Here is a 22,393-nt window from a genome sequence, read left to right as displayed (position 1 = left end):
TGCACAGCCCTCCTGCCTCTCTGCTGCTGCCTGTGCCTGCCCTGGGCAGGGTGGTGGAGGGACCAGAAGGTGGGGAGGAGCCCAGCAGCTAAAGCAGCAGTCCCTTTCTTCCTCCTGCTCAGGAGCTGAGCAGCAGGCCTCTGGTTCAGCTTTCAAAATACAAATATAGAATGTTTTTGGTTGCAGAAGAGATGAGTAGTTGTTCAGGTTTGTTTTTTTTTTTAGAAGTAATAAAATCAAAGTTGGGAAATACAAACCTTTAGGATCGAGTGCACCTTACTGTTTCCCAGTCAGAGTCTTGCCTGGGATGCTGCCGATGGGGCTGGGCATTAACCCTTGAAGCAGCAGGCTCCTGCTGAGCTCCGTGGCCCTCATGCCATCCTGGAGGAGCTGCTCTGTGGCTTTTTTCAGGGCTGGGTTGGATTTTATTAACAGCATCTGCACTGAGAGCTTCCTGCTGCCCTGTAGCCCAGTAGGGGATTTTCTTCCTCCTTCAGTGTGGCTTTTTCATGAGCTGGGAGCCAGGTGAGACTCACTCCCAGTTAGCAGGGAGAGACTGGTGTGGTGTGCTGGGTCATACACCTGGTCCACATCAACTGTGTGGGGCCCTGTGGTGAATAACCTGCACTCGACGGCTGTGACTGTGGTCCCGATGAGCTGTGGGTCAGAACTAGCTTGTGAGCGTACTCGAATAGCAAATGAATCTGGGGCTAGAAAATGAAAAACCAGAGTAGAAGACTAATGTGATAAGCATGAGTTGTTCTTTGTTTTGCAAAGTTTGTGGAAGTGTGGGAACAGTTTGGAGAGATGATGTGTCCCACAGCATGGTGTTAATGCAGAGGCAGCATGAGAGAGCCATTATTTAAAAAAAAAAAAAAGGTTTTGGAGCATTTGAGCTCCTCATGTGGCATGGCCATGATTCACCTAGTGCTGTGCAGAAAGGCCTGGGTTAGTGGTTGGACTTGATGATCTTAAAGGTCTTCTCCAACCTAAATAATTCTATGAAAGCAAAGTGGCAAGTAAGCTGGGGTTGTTGGGGAGAGACTGTGAAGTGAGGCAGACACCCGGGGATGCTCACGCATGGGTGAGCCTGGCCACAAGAAGTGCAATTGACTGGCGTTTGCTGTTGTGCGTGGGGTGGATATAGTCTGTGTGTGTGGAGTAAAGCTCTAGCAGGATGTGGAAGAGGCTCAGATTTCAATATCATGACTCATTTTCCCAGTGGTTGACCAAAAAGGGGGGAATGTGATGGGAAACCATGATGAGAAGTACTCCTGTTGGTGTCAAGAAATGGCAGTGAACAAAAAAAAATATAAAAAAATCCCAAACCATCACCAGCAATTTGAAGTTCAGAAAACCTGAATCACCCCTGGTAACTGAAGCACGTGATGTCTCCCACAGCTTGCTCCTGAAAATGTAGATAATTTTTTTTCCTCTAGTTTCCAGTGAAGTATTTAACATGTTTTCAAAATGCAGAAATTTTCAGGCACCCTCTGGTCTCACACAGTGCTTGCTGCTCACATAGCTGGGTGTGATCGGAGACATCTTGGCAAGAGTGGGCGAGTCTGGCAGTGTTGACTTGGGGCAGGAGCAAGTTGAGAGTTGCACCAGCCTGACTAGTTTAGTATGAGCTCTTCGGGTTAGACAGACATAACACGTTTACATCTTAAAATAAAGTGAAAGTAAATTATAAAAACAAAACAAAACAAAAACAAAGCCATTAGTGGAAGAAGAGACGCTGCCAAAGCATGGTTCTCTGCTTGTTCTCCAGTACTCTTACCTACCTTGCACCCCCTAAGACAAAATCCCAGGTAGTGCCTGAAAAGAAAGAGGCACACTAGGTGACCCCAAAGGCTTTCTTCTCTTGGTCAAAGCGCCAGATCAAGCAACAATTCTGTTATTTTTCTGTAGCTCTTGAGTGGCTTCCAGTGATGACCAGCTCATTCAGTCTGTTGCTGCCTTCTCCCTTTGCTGAAGCAAGGTGACTGGTGGTGGCACAGGTGCTGCACATGCATTTGGGCTGCAGTTGTGTGCTCCTCTAAGTGGCTCCGATTTGTCTGTCCTTGCTGAGCACCTTGGGCAGTTTCTGCATTTTCACTCTTGCATGCCTGCAGAAGGCAGTGTTGTGTTCAACATGCTTGTGCTGCTTTCATACTCCAGGATAAATAAACATTTCTCCTGCTAAGTAAACAGAGCTTCTCTGGCAAGAGATCCTGTCCAAGGCAGCACTAGGTGTGATTCTTCTTTTTACTTTTTGTGTCAAATATGTTAGGTTTATTAGATCGGTTTCTGATTTGTGGCTGCAGGGGTGAAATGAAAATAGGATGCTGTTTATGAAGAGGATTCAAGTGAACATTTGAACAAACAAGAAAAGGCCAAGGAAATTAGAGAAGTAAAAACAGGCGCTATTTCTTCATCTTTGAGCAGTGCTAAACCAAAAATACACCAAGTGAATGTGTATGCGTTTTGCATTTGTGTGTGGGTTTTTTTTTTTTCCTCTCAGCCTGCTGTCTGGAAACTTTTAATATTATTTTCCTACAAGTTTCCAGACAATAAGAATATCTTGAACTTTCAAAATGTAGCTGCAGGTAATTTTGAGGGACGGTTATGATCAAGCTGCTGCTTATTGTGCTGTTGTATCTGGGAGAGCAGACTGCTTGCAACATCTGGCTTTTCTGTTCCCAGTCCTCCCACTCTAAAACCAATGCACATCACATCAGGTGGCTTTCAAAATGATGAGCTCGTCACTAGATCCTCTTTTCACTGCCCTGTTTGGTGCAACTTTTGAGAACAATGTAAAATGGATTTTTAAAGGCTGGGGATATATACCACAGTATATAAGCACAGGTAGATATAATTATTGATAGGTTTGAGAACCGGAGCCATTGTAAGGTAACAGATACACTGTTTTAGATGAAAAGTGCATCAAATAGAGATTGTGTTGATATGTACTTGGACTATTAATTATGTGTTTGATTCAGAAATGCACAAAGCACCATTTGTGTGCAACTTCAGTAAAGTTCACGTGGAAAAGCTGAATCATCCAAGCCATCTGAATGATGTGCACTCTTTGGTGGTTGTTTTCTTCAGCAGGCAGCTGGTGATCTCTCTTCCTGTATTTGGGGTGGGGGGGAAGAAAAAGAAGATGGGAAGGAGCCTCCATGGGAGGGGAAGCCTCTTGGTTCATATGTGCAAACTTTATGATTTTCCTGAGAGATCTCTAGATTTGTGGTAAGTTAAAACTTTTTCAGAGGATTGAAGAGGCAATATATATTACAACTAGGTTACCAGTGGTTTTATTTTGAAATAGTAGTGCTTTATCCACTTCCCAGAAACCATTTGCTTAGTATAAGTTATATTTCAACTGGTGATTCATGGGGAGGACATGGGAGTTGTGCTAGGGCTGGGGATCCTTTAGACTGGGTGGCTTCTGTGCTCCTGCTCCCCTCTCGAAATCCAGAGGTGAACTGTGAGATTTGATGCCTCTCAGCCACCAGCCAGAAGATGACAACTCTGCTTCTCTTGTGCTGCCTGTGTTGTAAACTTAATGTGTATGTTTACCTGCCTAAGCTCAGTGGTAGTGAAGGGCTGTCTAATGCTGCAAAGGATTCCAGCTGAGGAGTGGGGGCCACAGGTGACAGGCGTGGGGGCGATAGTAGTTTTGCAGACACTCCCCCCGCACACACCCTACAGCTACGTGATCTTTAGTTTTTTGTATGTAGGATGTATCTAGTTTTCTGTGGGATGTTTTGTTTAATTGACGTTGGCAAACAAATTAACTGTTTTTAATGCTCTATCCTTTTATTACAGTCTTATCTATTTAGATCATAAGTTGTGGGGGGTTTTGTTGGTGGTTGGTTGTTTTTTTTTGTGTGTGTGTGTGTGTGTGTAGCAAGCCATATCTTACAGCTGTAACTTCCTGAGCATGTTGGGTCAGTGATTTAATTGGTCTCTAGGCACTTTCATACTGAATTGTAGTAATACAGCTCAAAAGGCCTAAAGAGCAGCAGAATGGAAAAAGCAACACAAAGAAGCTTTGCTCAGAGATCTTCTTGTTGGCTTGATTTTCTTTTCTGTTCTTTTTCTTTTCCACCCCCCCCATCCCAAGTTGAAGAGGGACACAACCAGCAGGCATTCAAATCTTCTTTTGTCTGCACCAAACTCTGTGACTGTGTCAGTATGAATAATAATCTGCCTGGGAAATGATGGCGAATTGCTTGTATTTCTAACCAACAACTGTTCTAACACAGAACAGAAAAAAAGGGTCAGGACTACTCTTCTCAGCAGGTTCTTCAAGAGAGTCTCCTGCTGACTGTGCTGGGGGGCACTTCCATTCTCTTTGGTGACTGTCATTTTAGGGCTGGCAGTGCCTGTCACATAACCTGAAGTACTCGCCACAGCAGGTAGTTCTAACGAGGGGGTAACAGTTCTTTGCTCAGAAAACATTGGCCTTTGAGGAAATATTAAATAAAATGGTGTTGCATAGTCTTAAGAAGAGGTGACTGGACTGGTGTTGTAAGAATAAACATTATAAAGATATGTGTAAGAAACTTATAGGACAGATTTTTACAAGATAAGAGACAGTAGGCTTAGGAGCCTAAAATCAGTAGAAAAACCTAATGTCAAGGAGAGTTAAGCACTGGTTTGGGCTGCTGAAGGAAGCTGTGGAACCTCCATTATTTGATGTATTTAAGAACAGGTTAGGCAGCCTCTGTCAGGAATAGCCCAAGTATAATTGATCCTGCTGGGAGGGACAGACTTAATGATCTCTTGATGTCTCTTTCCAATGTTATGAATCTGCAGAGATGTGAGTAGGCTGTGCATAATTGCCTCCTGGTAGAGTTCATCAAGCACTTCCAGGTTGTTCTGGATAAAAGCCACCATATGCACTTCAAATCACTATAACCATAGTGAAGTTTTGAGGCTTAAAGGAGCCTGAAGCAATGTGAGTCAATGCATGAGGGGATTCAGTTCAGTGGCGCCATAGAGGAAAAAAGGACAGGGAGCAGTAACATAAAAGAATCAGTACTTTTGCTGTTTTGTAGTTATCTGGAATCGACTCATCATCTTCTATGATTACTATTGTCATGTCTTCAGTCAAGGCACTTGCAGAACATTGTAAAAAGCTATTTATTTTGAAAAACTACAGGGTGTTTTTCCCTTAACGAAAGGAAAGTATTAAGGATGGTGCTACACTTCTGAGTCTTCAAGGGAAAGCATACTGATAGTTCTAAAAGGTGTTTCAGTCTTTGAAAACAAAACCAACAGATCTACAAAACCTACTCTTTAATATTGCTTCCTTTGGTATGATGAAGCTGAAAGACCTTCCTCTGCCTGGTTCCTATTGTAATCCTTAATTTTTAAAAAGGAAAAGTAACTAGTGGACAGGCAGGGTAGCTCAGTGCTGATGGAAGTAGTTTGTTTCTGTATAAGTTCTTTGTTAAAACAAGCTGTGAAGCAAAAAAAAAAAAAAAGTACCCAACCCCATCTTTCAACCAATGGGTGGTGGCCCAGGGATAAGAGCTTTGTGGGGAGATGCAGTGATGGCAGTATACTGAAAAATTAGTTTTCCATACAGTGCAAGTCATTAGTGGCCAGTCTCCAGAAAGCAGCACCAGATGCCCTGATTATTTTGGTATGCAAGTCTGTAGAAAGCTCCAAAGAAAAGGAACTGAAAGAATGGTGGCAGGTCCCTTGCTAGCAATTTTAAAGATGTGGGGTTTCATTTGCACATGAGTACAACAGCTCTCTTCAACAAAAAGCATGGTGGGAAGTGGGATAGACTGTGTCTCTTCAACCACTCAAAGGAGTAAGCCATCTGCTTTTCCATGTCATCACTGAACACTATCTGGTCTGCTGTCTTTGTCTCTTATGGACCATTAATTCTTTCTGTAAGTAACACATGCACTATGCACTTCTTCAGGCCCGTCACTGTTATCCTTTCTGTGACTTGATGCACATACAAAGGCAGTAGTGATTTTAGGAAGCAATAGCTGAGTCTGTGTATCAGATTCCAAAGTATGTTCTTGGGCAAGTTTTCAGGTAATCCATTTATATGCAGTTGAAGTGCTTTGAAGATATAAAGTGCCATGTTGCTGATAAATACTGATTAGTCATGCAAATAAATGGAAATATTTTAATTAGAGCAATTTCAACATGACTCTAACTGTGCAAAAAGAGTCTATATAAACATATTAAATAAGTAATTTATTAGTGGGAAAAACTTCTGATTAATGACACTGTGTTTTAATTTTTTTGGGGGGTGGGGAATAATACACATAGTAAAGTAGCAATGCAGGAGAATAATAATCTGATAAGATAAAAACCAATAACTAATAACCTCTGTTTCTCAAAGTATGCAGAAAGGTGCAAATGAGATATTTATGTGTCTGCATCTCTTCTTGAGCCACAGTAGAACTCCGAATAGGCTGGAGATGCTCAGATATGTACTGCCTGAAATGTGGCAGCTTTGCCAGATGGTTGCTGTTTGAGTCTACCTACGTGTCCTATGGTTCATAGTAGTTTTGCTCTAGGGTTTAGCACCCTTCTTTCTTGCAATGTTTTATTGGTATTGTGTTTTGTTGTGTGTGTGTGTGTGATCTGCCAGCATCCTGACTGGGAGTAACAGCAAGTGGCTGGAGCATTTGCCATGAGGCCTCTGGTGTTATGCAGGAGATGCATGTCAAATGTTACCAGGTCACTTATATCTACTTCATAGTCACTTCTGCATGTGTGTACAATTGCATCTGAGGTGAATAGAAATGGAGGGCCAGGATCAAGGTATCGTATTATGCTATACATGTTCAGGAAAGCTTTGGAGAGTTGGAGCCAGATCTTTCTTTCACGTTCTTGAGTGTGGTTGCACCCTACATTTTTGCTTCCCTTGGAAAGCAGAATCAGTTACCTTTGTGATGGGGAATAGAGCAGAATATCAGGCTATTGATATGTGTGTTCATCAACTTTGACAGTTGTGGTGACGCAAGTCGAGGCAGACTTAAAAGAAACACTATGTCTGCGTGGCTGGGTTCGGACAAAATGGCCTTTATTGTTTATACAAACTATTTATATATCTTACACAGTGCAGGTGTTAGACCCTGATAGGTTTTTTGTGTCCTCCTTCTTGCTTGCTATTTGCTGTTGCTGTAGGTGCCCGTATGCTGTGGTTCTAAGTTCCGATTCTTCACATCCTGTTCACATACCTGACAATCTGTCTTAAAGGTACACGGCTAACTAAGTCTTTGAGGTCAACTAACTTATCTGCAGACCCCAACAGACAGTGTATCTGGGCAATGTAAGTGACAAATGTTTGATGGACCATGGGAATATATTCATGAAATTGTTCCTTGTCTTCTTGGTTTTAGTGGAGTGTGCCAGAGTTCAGTTAACCTCCATTTAAAAATCAGGAGAAGCAACAGTTTATCTCGTGGCAAACACCACACAGTGGCTCAATTTACTGTCTGCCAGTTAGTCACAACACCCACATTCTATTTAATTTATGAATAAAATGCAAAGGCTTAATGTAAAATGAATCTTCCAGTCCAGCTTCCAAGTTTCAGGGGATTTTGCCTGAGCTTTTTATGAGCATTTACATGTGTGTATTTTTGTGGGTATATGTGTATATGCCCATGTATTTTTGAATCCCACCTGAATTTAAACTACTCATCTGTAATATTTATCAGAGATGGAATAGCAGGACTTGTCAGCTCTGTCTTTCAGAGTCATTCTTCCACCTTTGCTACAACCCTTCCCAAAAGCTTAGACTTATAAAGTCAAGGCACACAGGTCTGCCAGTTGCCACATTTCCCTGTCCTCACAGCAAGTCCTCTTACCTAGAAAGGGGGTAAAACCAGGCTCAAGTGAATGGTGTAATTATGCAGCTTGTGTGACTTGCAACTTTATGCCTGTACAAGAGGCATATTTCTCTCCCCTCCCCCTTTTTTTTCTTTCAACTGAGAATACACAGCAATAAATTTTTACAATCATTGAGGTTGTGATGCTTACTGAGTACATATTTAAATTTTTTATGGCTGTCTACACAAAGTTCAGTGCAAAACATCTTGTTATTCATTGCTATTCTCTTTCTAGCGTAAGGGTTACACTCCAAGTGCAGCTGTGTCTGTCTCTGCCTTTAAAAAGAGGTCAAATTGACATTTAGGAGTTGTGCTTTGAAAAAACTGCTGTGACTTCATGACCTTTCTAAAACTGGTGTTCTCTGCCTTTTAAATAGGGACTTTCACTTGAAGGAATTTACAACATATTTTCCTCTCAATCCTTCACACTTAGATCCTGGCTTCGTTCCAGGGTGTAGAAACTAGATTTGTTATTGCCTTATTTACAAGGTAGAGTTTCCCCCCTCGTTTGCTGAATTTGACAGATTGTAGACTATCAGACGCCACTTAACCTTTTTAAAAAATGTTTTATTTCAATTCTTTTTGCCTTAAAGAACCATTTATTCTCTTGAGAGATCCTCATCAGAATGAATAGGAAAAGTGGGTTATTCTGGATTAAATTTGTAATACCATTGTGTCAAATTGTGAGTTTATCAGAATGGGAGAAAATAGATTAAAGTTGTGCTCAGTTTTACCAACAGAATTTTACTTAAAATTCCTGTTTTATTTTTCCTGTGCATTTGCATATTTGGATAAAATTTGGGTAAAACAGTGGTCTGAATTTCCATTCCAAGCTTAAAACAAGACTCAAACATGGTAAACGTTTCAGGGAACAAACCTGTTACCCCAAATGGCTTCTGGCTCGAGACTGCAGGTTACTTATTTTTACCTTCAGTTTTTGTCTCTTGATATCTGACTGGCGCTAGGAGCCTGAAGCTCTGTTGGGAGACACAGCCAGCACTGGGACACTTGTCAGGAAGACTTGTGCATTCAGGACATGCTCAAGCCTTTCTCTCCCAAACATGCCATCATTAAGTCCTTCTGCCTCCTTGTTGCCCAAAACAGCTCCTCATCAGTACCTTCCTCTTGCCAGTGACCCTGCACACAGGTCCTGGGCCCAGAGTTTTCATTAGGAAGAGATAGTTGATGGTTGAGAGAGGTTGTAGTCCAGAGTTTGTTTTGGGACCAAAGGGCTCTTAAGAAAGCTCCCAAGTGAGCTGGTTGTCCTCCTGGTATCTCTGCTTTTCTGCTGGATTCCTCCCACTGCAGAACAAGGCTGCAGCAGTGCCAGGTCCTACTCAGGAGGGTGGAGGAGAAATGGTGCTGTGGTAGGGACCGGACCATGGCTGGAGGAGCTGATGTGTCTGTCTGATTATCCTGTTGTGCCAGGAGTGCTGGGTGTTGCTGAAGATCCCTGAGGAGGATTGTAGATTACAGCAAAGAGTAAGATACCCTACACCAAAGCACGTCTGATGTCTGCAGAGTCCATCCACACAGCACAGTCATTGTGTGAGGTGAAAGCAGGCACAGTGGCACCACTGCTGAACCTCACTCCTTGGAGACTGGCACCAACTGACTGCCCAGCATTGGTGGGTCTGAGGCATTTGTGCCTGTGGTGCTGGTCAGAAGGTCTGTCTGAGGAAGGTCTTCCTCTTAGATGCAATACTCTTTGGTGCTTGCCTGCTGGAGCTTCCTCACTTTTCTCCTTTCACGGAGCGTACGCAGACATTAGAGGTACAGCTGGAGAGATCTGGTGCTTTTCTGCAAACTGCAGCATCTTGTGTTAGTAACCCTGCAGACCCTACATCAGTCTCTGCTGGTTTTGGCAAAGATGGGAACTTCTGTGTGAGTGTGCAGACAGTAACTACTGATACGTGTATTACTTATACAGCATAGTCTCATATTACTTTCTTTAGATTTATTTCCAATGGATCTGGGCAAAAGGCTAGCCCTCATCTGGAATTTCTGAAAATGTTCTGTTGCTGTGTTATTTCACTTCCCGCCCCCCCCCCCCCCCCAATATCACTGTGTGAGCAGATGGCGCTTGCTGTCTGACTGGTTGGGCAGCCAGGCTTTTATTTGTATGACTGCTGCAGGAGGGCACAACAGTAGCTATGCAGCTAGCTGGGCTTCTGAGGAGTTTTAGTGGAGACTAGTGCTGCTTGGATTTTCTGATCCACTCAGCCCTCTTTTTTTAAAAAAATCTCAAATATATTGCAAGAAGATCCTGAATTGTACAACTTAACTCATTTGTAACAGCATGACATGCAGCTGAGGTATAACAGTCTGGTGCACAAATCCTTCAGAAACTGCTTCCATGGTTTCCTATTTGTTATTTGTGGCTTTTGACTGCCTGCCTGAGTTGTGTGTGGGTCTCTCTGCCCCATGACAAACTTGCAGTAGGAGAAAGATGATTTGTCCTCTGTGGATGAATATGGGTATTCATATAAAGCACAGACTGTCCAGTCATGCACATCAATAAAAATCCATTCAAGATAATGATGATAAAAATGGTTCATATATAAGTCAAATAGATAGTCTTCTGTAAACCCAGATACTAGCCAAGTCTGTAGAATGTGCTTAACTTATGCCCTGGTCCTGCAAGCATTTATCTGTGTGTGAATACATTTACGTAGCATTGTTGACTTTGAGAACTGTTCTGAAGAGTACTTCAAAGAATAAAAAAAGCCATGGAATACCCAAATCAATTTTGTTAAATCTCATCTATTTTAGTCTTCAGGCTGTGGTCAGGTGTATTTTGTATATCGGTAAGGGAAGGCTATCCCAGAGGTAAACAGCTGTTAACTGTGAACTTGCAAGATGTGAGCGCAGGTCCCAGGGCTCCTCAGCCTGCCTAACATCTTGTGTCTCAGGAGTAGGAAAACAAAGATGGTAGGAGAAAGTAATGTTTAACTCTTATTACAAAGTCTTATAAAAAACTGTGAGACAATCAAGAACTAGCTATGGCTCTTTATATTTCCTATTTGGGGTCAACAGGGTAACTGACATTTGATAGTGAATGTAGCTTATTGCAAGGTTTGGGTGTGAAACTTCTTGTAAATTCCTTCGGGTTTGCCATCAGGAAGAAAACTTGGAATGACTTGTATGGCCTCATCCACAAGCTAAAACAACTTAACACCTCCCCACCACACCCACCACCCCAAACAAACAAACAAACAATCAAAAGGCTTTGGAGCTAAATGACTGTTTAAAACCACTCTGGTAGACAAAATTGAATTTGATTTTTTTAAAGAAAAGACATTTAAATCATGTATATGTTAAATATGATGGCAGTGAGTGTCAATAGTCATTTATAACTGTACTCCTTTTTGGCACACTGAAGACTTGTAAGCTGTGGTCTCTTAGTAGACACCGAGCAGGAGAATGGTGCCCATTCATTCTCGCAGCATCGTTGTTGAGCTGACTGAAATATGAAGTTCAAATGCCTCTTTAGGGGATAGTTTCATGCTTTATCATGTACATGTGTACTATCAAAATTCACATTTGAATTGATTCCATGCCAGTGAGAACATCATGTATAGCTGGGTGTCATAATGGAAACCTGGATACAATGAATAAAAAGAGAAGAACTTGAAGGGAAAGAATGAGAACAGGAAGTCTAATCTTCAGCTTTTCTATATATAGAGGACACCTCAAGGGTAAGCACATACTGTTTTGTAGAAATACATTTAAAATGTGTTTTGTAGGCACATATTTTCACTGTGTTGTCATGATTGAAAACACATGTAGACTCTGAAAAATTATGTGAAGCATGCAGAGCCTTTGCTCATGCACATAAGTAAGAGCTATGCACAGTGTATACGTGTATAAATATTTAGCTGGAGGAACAGCCATATGAGAACTAGTTCAGAACCATCCCCAAGTCAGGAAGCTACAAATTATAGGTCTGAAATTTACCACACTGGCATGTCTACATAAATGAAACCAACTGGAAAGATAGGAGGGAGGAAAAACACATTTACAAATAGTATTAGAGAAGAGGAGAAATGCTAAACCCTTTTCTTGGCTCTAATCAGAAGGCAGGAAGATTATTACAGACAAGAGGTTTCAGGCTTCAGCTAAACAACTTCCCGGCTCTGAGTCTGAGTCTTGGTTTTTATTTACATATTTGCATGCAATTGGGGCTTTAAGCATAATCATTATTTTGATAGAGGCCAAGAGGCGGCATGGTTAAATATGGTTTTTCCCTTTCCAGGAACACTGTCATCATCTTATTTCCTCTTTATCTTTGCCAAGTCTTTAAGATGGGATGAAGTCATCTTCTTTATCTACCTAGTATCTACCATGACGAAGCCTTGATCCTGACCAAGGGTGTTGGCTGTTTCATGAATGTTGAGTTGGGAAGCAGCCATAGGAAACCTGAATTTGTATTGCAGACAGCAACACTTCAGCTAGAGTAAATACAACTGATACTTGCAAAACCACTGAGACAACTGCTAGTTGTCACAAGGCCTTATACAAGCACTGGTACATCAGTCCTCTTCCAGTCCTCCCACCCTTAGCCTACACCAGAGCAAGCTCTCAGAGCTTCTCTCCTGGCTCAGCTGTCACACTTGCAGCTCTAACTCAGTTGCAGCCAGGCTGCTGAAGGCTTGGGAAAAGTAGCTGCCTGGAACTATTGGTCGCTTCTCAGATCCAGGTGTTCCTGGAGCTGGAGTAAGGACAGCAGGTAAAATACAATCCTTTGAACTGAAGAGTAGGAAAAGGGGATGTCAGTAGGTCTAAAGCAAGAAAGCAAAGCAACTATGCATGTTTGGATTTGCCTTTTCCTTCTGCCTCTCTGAAGAGAATTGCTGAGCAGAGGTGTAACTCTTTCTGATGAGGAGCATCCCCACGTGGTGGGGGAAGGCTGGCGCTCACCTCATCTGGCTGGGTCTGGGAGGTCTGTAGTATGACTGGTGAGAATGTATCAGGACCGCTGCTCTTCCTCATGCAGACTTCTTGGAGCTTTGTCCATGTCGTTTGCTTCACCAACTTGGAGGATGTAAGGGAAGAGAAGGAGAAAAGAAAGCATTGTGTAAGTTGGGGAAACTGCCTTAATTATGCAATGTCTGAAACTTCTAAACTGGGGGGGAGGAGGGGTAAAAGCAAACATTTTCTTGAAACTGTATGCCATGAAACTAGGATTGAACACGTAGGCTCAGCTCATCACCTGGCTTCTCATCACCTTTCTTCAGGAAAGGAAATATGAGGAGTTTGTAAGTGCCTGGAAACTGGAGGCTTGGTGTAGGGAACTCCCTTGTTACAGGAGAAGAATCAGTAGGTTTAGAAACTTTAGTTCTGTCCTCAGGCTCTGCTGTTGGACAACATAAGTGGACACTGCATGTAACCCTAAGGAAAATGACTGTCAAGAATGTGTTGGCATTAATGTTACATGGCAGCTCCTGGAAACTGGCAGCGCCTGGACCAGAGGTGCTTCTGTGGGAGGGTACCAGCACGAAGAGCTGACTTCTGTCTTATTGTAGCCATGGCATTGTCATCAGCTTTGTTAACTTAAAATAATGAGACTTTGGCCAGCAGTTAGTAGTCTTTGCATCTTTTTAATTCCTCTGGTTGAAAAGCTAACTGCTGCTGTTAATGAGGTAGGTTAATCCTGATTGGTGTCTGATAATAAATACCTGTCTTGGGTAGTACCTGGGGACTGCAGCCCACACAGCTGGGGAGCTGTGGTTCCCTGTAGCGCTCAGTGGATTTGTGTCTGCTCTTCACAATGTTTCCGTCTGCAGGAGAGATCAGCTGTTGCTCTCCGTGGGTGATTTGGGGAATGGAGAGGGAGGTAAGCCAAGTTTGCTCGGCACTGCAAAGCAAACGGGGGAATAGAAAGCCCTTGAATTGTAAACCAGTGCTCTTCTATGGCTGGACTATTTTCCCTGCTGTCAATCTTTTAACTTTTCAATGGCTGTGGATCATTCAGTAGTACGTGGTGGTGGTCAGTCACTACCAGTTATTTGGTCCTTGAAATGACCTTTGCTAGATGGGGTTCCTGTGCCTGCAGAGAACTTGTCTGAACCATATTTAATGAAGAACATGAAAAAACATTAGTCTGAAAATTAGGACTAAGGAAAACATCTGGCTGGATATTTCTTCTTCCAGAATGAGTTTTAATTTTCTGTTAAGATTTTTAGTCAGTGCTTTGATATGTTTGGAATGATGACACTTACTTTTTGCAGTAAGAGGTGGTCAGGGTCTAAATCTTATTTCCATTTAATTCCCCTGGATTAGAATGCACACAGTTCTCCTTACTGGAGAAGGGGGAAGGAAATGGTTTGAGCTGTGGTATGAAGAAGTTGTGTAAAGAGAGGCTCAAAGTTTGTGGCTTGTGATGTTTCCACTGCCCGCTCCATTGTGCGCATATAGAGTGCAGTCTCTTTGGGTATGACACACGTGTACTGTTGTCACCTTCTACAGCAGAAGGCTGAGAATAGACATCTGCAGGAGGGGGAGTCTCTGCTGGGCTGTAGTCGTTGGAACAAAGCTGCATTCTAGAGATTTCAGTGGAGTTGGATTTATATGTGGCACTTCTTTCAAAATATCTTCCTATGTATTTCCCAAAGGCTTTTTAGCTGTAGGTAATGCTCCTTTTGGATTACCCTGTGTGTGATAGGGCAGAACTGGGAAAGGAGACTTAAACATTTAATCTGAGTACCATTCATTGGATTCAAAATTGGTTGTAACTAGTGCTTTCTTGAATACTTTGTATAGCTGTAATTGCTAACATTTTACACAATTGCATGCTGTTCCAGCATAACCAGCTTCTACCATGCTTTGATTAGAGCTGATGGGATCATGCACAGAAACTAGATGTCTTATTAGGCTCTGCTTATCTCATCCCAGAGCACAAGAGCTCCAAGAGAGCCTCCGACTGAAACCTGAGCTCCCCACAGGGCGAGCCCCAATGCAAGTGTAGGCTCCTGCTCACCTCTCTGGCTGGAGGAGGTCACCCCACCAGCTTTCAGGTTCTGCTCTTTAAACCAGCACTTCATCCAGCTGTAATGCCATGGCTGGATCAGGAAGCGTGCCGTTGATGCAAATCTTTTGTGGTCTAATGAGTAGTTAATAGTTAAACACTTTATGACTGGTGGAGGCTGGGTCATACGCTGGCTCACATTTTTAATGTGAGGCTAGGCTATAGAGAAATCTTGAACTGCTGCAGTTGAGTGTTTCTGGCAGACGGCCTAAGGGGGAGAAGAAAGGGTTTTGTAAATACACTGCTGTACAAATGTATGCTTAATGTGTGCACGTATATGTAGTATTTACTAAACAAGTAGCTTTGCGCAGTGGGAGAGGTAAGCAGCTGTTCTGCGTATGGCTGGGGCATGGTGCTGCTTCCCAGGAGAGCCTGGCCACATCCTCTCCTGCCAGGTGTTACCAGCCCCAGCGTGCAGCAGCAGCAGCACCCTGATTTCTAAGAAAGCGAACATCAGCGCTTAATACAGGGATTTTCTTTTGGAGGATGGACAAAAGCTCTCAATTATAAAGATTGTTTAGTAGGAAGCACTTATTAAGAAGAAAGAAAACATCCTGGATAAAATTTTAATTCCAAATGTCAGTGTTTAGAGGGAATGCCAAAGAAAGCATTGAATGTCTCATCTTCGTTAGATTAAAGAAGTGTAGGAAGCACAGTGACTTCAAATTCAGCATCAATCTGCTACTCAAGAAACCACATAAAGTAACTTTAAAAAGTGGATCTAAATGATATGAGAAAATGTGTTGAGAGAAAAATAAGAGGAGCAGCTAAAAGGATGAAATGCATCAAGACTTCTTATGTTTGTTTTGTTTCAATGTACCATTATTAGAAACTAAGAGTAAATATTTGTCTCCTGTCAAGGAAGACTTAAAAAGTACCAATAATAAAATGAAAAAGATAGTATGTGTAAGCAGAAAATTACAAGGGTCTATTAGAAATAAAAATATGTTGTGTTTTTTTTTTTTTAAATGGAAGTCATATCCAATAAAGTAAAATGGCAAGGACCATAAGTTCTGGTAAAGTTGTTAGGTTTTTTAGTTTGATTGCTAAAGTAGTACAAAATGAACTGGGGAGGGGTACATGCCAAAAATCCTTCCAAGACATCAGAAACAGAAACCAGAGAAATATTTTGATCCTGTTTGAGTTGTAAAAGAAGTGGGAAAAGATGACAAGACCATAAGAAACAGTGTTAAATGAGCCCTTGTACTAAATGTTTCTAGTGGAAAGTTTTTTTGTGTTGAAGAAATCGAAGGATTTCTAAGTAAGCAATCTAAGTCATCTTTCTAAGATTTCTAAGACATCTAAGTAGTTCAAACTGAACTACTACTTGGATTTGTGAACCAACCTGAGCTGAAGGTTAATCCAGTTGATAGATGATGTGGTGCCGTAAGCATGTTAATTCAGACCAGGAGTGCACTTTGAAGCAAATCTTCTGATTATTCCCACTTACCTTGCTGTGGCACACGTGGTAGACTGAGCTCGTGTTATTTAAAATGAGTATCCTTGGAATAAAATTAAACTAGATGTGCTCCACCTATTTTGCTTTACAAATTCATTGTTGTTGGCCTACTGCACTTTGTGCCCATTGATGCAGTGGACTTGGCAGGGCTATTGCCAAAGGCTTGTGACAGGCAGCTACAGGTCTTTTGAAGCTTAATGGCTAATTAAAAGATGGCAAGTGAAGGTCAAGGTCAGAAACAAGATATGGAAAAGGGGAACTAGAATTTCAGTACATTGGGGCTCCCCAGCTTGAAAAAGAGGATTGCAAGTTAATGTGATAAAGGTTTGTCAGTTCTGACTGGCCCAGGGGTGGTTAGAGGGCAGCGCTGAATACCCACTTTTTCACAGGAAAACTAATATGCGCCTTTTAATAAAAAAAAAAAAATAAAAAACCCCCACCACACCCTAAAACCAACAAGCCTGACAGTAAATTTAAGCACAAAAGAAACTACTTTTTCACACACCACACAATTGAATTGTAGGAGTGAGTGTGGATTCTGTCTTGCTGAATGTGTAAATGGATTCAAAAAACAAGAAGAAAAGTTTATGGAAGGACAGGCTGTTGAGAGTTACTGCATAAAACAAAGCTGTGGAAGTCTTGCTTCAAGACGTACCCAGACTGTGGGATGGTTGAAGCCCCTGTGGAAGCCTCATTTGACATTGTCTCTGTTCCTATGCTCTCTACTTTGGCATCTGCTGTTGGCCACTGTCAGAGGTAGGGTTTGGGATTACCTTTACTCTGATACAGTTCACAGCATTGAATAAAAATTCCATTTTCTTTTCCCCCCAAAATCTGTTAAGTAATCCAGAAAAATAATAATCCGTGAAATCAATTTTATTCAGCTTGTTATTGAAGATACAAGTGCTTCATCTCTGAATTCCCTTGGGGGACACCAAAATTATCCATATTTTTTTTTAATATATCAGCCTTGGGGCAAGGTCTCTAGAAAGTGCTGTAGATGAAATCTGCACACGTATATTCTTCTCCAACAACATTGCATTCCCTTTCAATGGCCAAGGAAGTGTGCTTTAATTTTGGAGATCCTGCTGATGCTGTGAAGACTTGTGCAGGGCCTCTCAGCCTTGTGCACCATTTGTAACCTCACTTGCAGAGTCTTGCTGTAGTAGCCAGCTGTGGAAGTACCTTGGTTATACTGTCTCTGTGTCAGCCTTGGGAGTGATGTTGCCCTTGGGCATCTGGGCCAAAGATCAGTGGTAGCAGGGAGGTGGCTGGTGGGGCATGGGACAGGTGGGGAGAGGTGCTTTGCCAAGGACTGAGACAAGCAAGAATGTTCATAGGGTACCTTGGTAGTTTCTGATGGTGGGTGACACCAGGGATGCTACAGCTGTGGTTACAGCTGTTGTAGCAGCCTGTACCACAGGAATGGAACTACTTTTAAAGTGATGACACTGGGGAAAACAAGTACAGCTCCTTAGAGAGTTAAAATTGGAAGATCAGGTGGGTGGGTGTCCTGGGAAGCAGAAACTGCCCAGGGAGCTCCCCGAAGGATATGGTGCTCTTCTAAGTTTCAAAGATGCTTGGGACTCTTCAGCAAAGAACTGGTGTGGGCTCTTGGGGAAAAGGTGTGTGGCAAAGCAGAAATCTGTAACACTGGCTCATCTAATCACATCTTCTTTCTTGCCTTCCCACTTCCCCTTTTTCACTAACCATTCACCTTTGTTCCCCTTTGTCTCTTTTTGGAATAGACAAGGAATTCCTATATAACAGGAACTGTTGGAACTAAAATATAATATATGAGCTTGAAATGTTTGTTGAAGTGCTGCTACATCCAAAGCATTGCGTGATGAGCTGTTTGGGTCTCAGCAGCTGTTTATAGTGGTGGAACAATAGGAGTAGCAGAGGGGTGGAGGAGCTCTGAGCCCTGCTTGAAGCTTGGAGGATGACATGTGGCAATGTCACGGAGTCATGCTGGCCACAATGTTGGAGAGCAGCTGAAGGGCTCTTTGCTTTGTTTCCATCAGCTTGAACTTTGCTGCTTTCAAGGGAATTTGCCCAAAGACTAGTCAGTTCTGGTATAAAAGGAAAATAAATTCCTGCTTGTGGTGACAAGCTTGAAAACTGTATTTGACAAAACCCTAGATAACATTGTCTTTTTAATCAAGAAGGCTTTTTTGAGAGCTGGTTAAGCAATTGCTCCCTTACAACAAAGCAGAAACCAGTGGAATATCTTTAGTGTGCCTGCATGGGAAGTTTTGCTATCTTTGCACAGAACTGCTGCCATTAGCAACGTCAGTGTTGGTAGAGGTGTCACACAAGTTCTTAGGGTTTTGTTTGGTTTTGTTTGATCAGGGTAAAATCTAGTCTTTACATTTTCACATTCCTCATCCATACAATGGGCTTAACACTGAGCTGTCTTCCTTAAGTCTTGCAGAGATATCCGGACTTAAGTCTTCACAGAGGTGAAGTGCCCTGTTGAGGCACATTTGAACCTCGAAGAAAAATTACTTGATAAAAAAGGATCAGTGAATCCCAATTACATTTCTTGAAGTCTAGTGCTTAGGTACTAAGCCTATTTAAAATAGAGAGATTTTCATCACTAGACCACGATGACTCAAATGTTTACTAAGATGCTTTTAATCCTTTCTCTCACCTTATTATGACTGACTGTTGATGATGAAAAATGCAAATAAGCTGGGGAGGTGGAGGAAGGATAGAAATCATAGCTGGGCAGAAAAAGTGACAGGAGAGCATCCTTCAACTTCTTCGTCCTGGTGGGTTTATTGCTGTGCCAAGGATGAATGCTGTGGGGGAGGAAGAGAGAGAACAAGGAAATAGCAATTGTGGATGCTTTGCAATCTCAGCAGAAAATACTGATGAGAAACAACACACATGCAGCTGAGGTCAGTGCTTTCCCTGGTGAACAGGTCAGCGTGACCTCCTTTGCTCCTGGGAGGTGTGAGAGCTCAGCAGTCAGCTTCCCTCAGCCCAAGGATGCACAGCAAAGGAAATAAACTGGGAGGGAATTTGATTTGGGGAAATTCAATTTAATCCAAATGAATACAGATGATGTGTATATATCATTTGAAAAGCCATTATTTGATAAACAGGTGTGCAAACAAAAAGACCACGGTATGTCAGCCTTTTCTTACCAATGTTTCAAAAACTGGCCTTTTGCAAGTTAAAGATTTTTGAAGGCTCTGCATTTCAGGTGGCTATATCATCACAGTATTTGAATTTAAATGCAGCTCATGTGACCCTAAATTGTGATTGAATTCAATGCACTCTCAGTGACTTATATACAAAGTTATTAAAGTTTATTGATGAATTGTTGAATTTGATGACACAAGTCAGTGGCTGCATTGGCTTTTAATCTATTTATTTTACAGCTGGAATGGGATGTCCCTTTTTTGTGTTCTTTACAACTGATTAGGTGGGCTAGCCTGAGGAAGCTTAGAGCACAACTCAGTTACTTCAAAAAATAAATTTGAGATACATGAGAATAATGATATTTTTTAGAAGACTTTATAACACTTTAAAATATTTTCTTTTTCAAGAAATATGCTAGGGTTTTTTTTCTTTTTAATATTTGGTTTTGCAAAATTACCCTGTGTTTAGAATAGAAACAACTGAGTGAGAATACAAAAAATGTGTGTGGTGTTGGTTTATTTTTCTTATTTAACTAATCTTTTCTTCTCAAGAAAAGCATTGCATCCAGCAACTCCCCTCTTTTCTTAATTTTTTTCTTTTAAAAAAACATGCAGTAGTTGGATCAAGGTAGTCCTGTCCATGAAAAAACATGAAAAAACTCTTAAGTTTGATGACTTGGCAGAACCACTGAAACGTATGAATGGAGAAGGACGTGCTGGCTTAGTGAGAAAAGAAAACTTCTAAAGGAGTCTGTTTTTGAAGGTGAATAGTCTTAATTCATTACCATATCCCTAACAGTGGTAGTTTACAGTTGGATTTTAGCACATATTTTTACAAATGTGCACAAGTACACAGGTTCTCTTAAACTTGTATTTGTACTCATGTGTATCCTGCTTTTTGAAAATATATACATCTTTCTGCTTCTGGGAAGGCTTTTTAATATCTTTACTACTGGTTCGTGGATGACCTGCTAGTCAGAGGTAGGTTTGGATCTAATGGGGAATGCAGGCTCATTGCAACACCCAGGCTGGAGGGGAGCTCAGGAGGTGTCAGTCCAGCCACCTGCCCACAGCAGGCTCAGCTGTGAGCTCAGACCAGCTCACTCAGGGATTTATCCTCTTGAGTCTTGAAAACCTCCAAGGATGGAGACTGCACAATCTCTCTGGGTGACGAGTCCTGCCGTTCTCATGGGGAAAGAGGTTTTCTTTATACCCAGTCTGAAGCTCTGCTGTTTCAGCTTCTACCTGTTGTGTCTCATACTTCTGCCATGCACCACTGGGAAGAGCCTATCTCCATCATCCTGCTGACCCCCTTGTAGATGGCGGAGGGCTGCTTGATTGCCCCTGAAGCTGTCCCTTCTCTAAGCTGGAAATGTCCCAGTCCCTCAGCTTCTCCTCACAGGACACGTGTCCAGCTCCAACCATCTTGGTGGTCCCCTGCTGAGCTTGTCCCAGTGTGTCACTATCTTTCCTATGCTGGGGGATGGGGTGGGGATCTCAAACTGGATACAGTATTTAGATGTGGTTCAGGTCAAGCAAAGGGGGATAATTATGTCCCTCGATCTCCTGCTTATGCTCCCATCAATATAGCCCATGATGCTGTTACCCTCCTTACAAGCCCACCACACTCCCAGTGTATCTGCAACACCCAGTTCCTGTCACAGGGTTAGTGATGAAATTGTCCATGTGAATATTTACAATGGGAAGCTGTCACGGGCTCTCTGGCAGGTCACTGCATTTTGCTCATGCAGCCACAGCAACCAGCAGTAGTGTTAGTATGACTGGAACTGCTGAAGGCCTTTTATCAGAGATGAAAGGAAAGCAGTGGTATAAGGTTGTGCAAGAAATTATTTTGAAGCAAAGAGTGGGATTTAGGATTCTGTACATATGTTAAACTCTTTGATTAGTATAGTGCTGCAATAAAACCACTGTCTAATGTTTAACTCTGGCAGCTGTTTGTTTTCAATATGATTAAGCAATTTTCTGGTCACTTTAAAGACGTTCTGTTTTTCTTTTCTGATAACACTGTCATTATAAAGATCGTTCATATACTGCTCTCCTGTGTAACAGTTAGTTTGGGGAACTCCAAATATTTTAGAGGCATTAATTAGTAAATTTTCAAAACATTTCTCCAATGTAGGTAATATGTACCTCCTTTAAAAGTGTGGAGGTAACGCTATGGAAGTAGGCAAGGCTGGAGTCTGAGTGCTCGTTCCCTGCTCAAAGGCTGCTAGTCCCATGCTGTCCATTAGCATTTCATTCTCAAAGTCTCACACTGGGATTTAGCCAAGTGGTAGAGGTAAATATACAGCTGATTTCCTCCCTTTTGATTTTGCAAATAATGGTCCCACAAGGTTGACTTGATCTGAGGGAAGAGAGAAATACAAAACTGAAGTGATGTGTATAAAATCCCATCGGTCCCTCAGCACTGGAGTGCTCAAGGGCTGGTGAGTGCTCTCAGTTTCAATTTCACTTCATTGGGTGAAAGAAGTTAAAATATAAAGGAAACCTCACCGAGGAAGCTGGAACATCTTTACTGCTTAGAAGGAGACCTTCATGGTAGTGGGAGTTGGTAGATTTCAGTCATAAACGTTGAGTGCCAGCAGCAACTGGTTTGCATGTAACAGATGAGTACAGCAAATATGAATCACAGTGGTTGATAGAGTCTCATCTCATCCCACTTGTGGTCTCCACAGCTGGTGGCAGAAGTCATGCAACCAATAGTGTTTGCTGGTAAGTGATATGTAATCTGCTTTCAGTGGCTTTCCCATACCTTTTGGTACGTTCACCAGTTACTTAGTTGGCTGAATAGACAAAGGAAGGCTCAGATGAAACCTTACTTTCCTATCTGGTGAGAAACAAACACTCATAGAGCGTTTTGGAACGAAGACACAGTGTCTAATAGGAT

At 42.1% G+C, this 22,393-nt stretch overlaps 1 protein-coding gene across 2 annotated transcripts in view; it reads left to right on the top strand.

The window, feature by feature from the left end:
• The first annotated feature begins 2,921 nt into the window (after positions 1 to 2,921).
• The window catches only part of IPCEF1 (interaction protein for cytohesin exchange factors 1), an 85,395-nt gene continuing 65,923 nt past the window's right edge, over positions 2,922 to 22,393 (top strand). Inside the window, exon 1 of one of the 2 annotated variants that reach the window (XM_055713359.1) lies at positions 2,922 to 3,231. The gene's annotated coding sequence lies outside the window, so the exon portion shown is untranslated. The remainder of the gene's footprint in view (positions 3,232 to 22,393) is intronic. The other variant, XM_055713361.1, reaches the window with a different exon arrangement.

The sequence above is a fragment of the Falco cherrug genome, chromosome 6 (genome assembly GCF_023634085.1).
Source record: "Falco cherrug isolate bFalChe1 chromosome 6, bFalChe1.pri, whole genome shotgun sequence".
In the NCBI taxonomy this organism is placed as follows: Eukaryota; Metazoa; Chordata; class Aves; order Falconiformes; family Falconidae; genus Falco; species Falco cherrug.
This window is presented reverse-complemented; position numbering and strand designations above follow the sequence as displayed.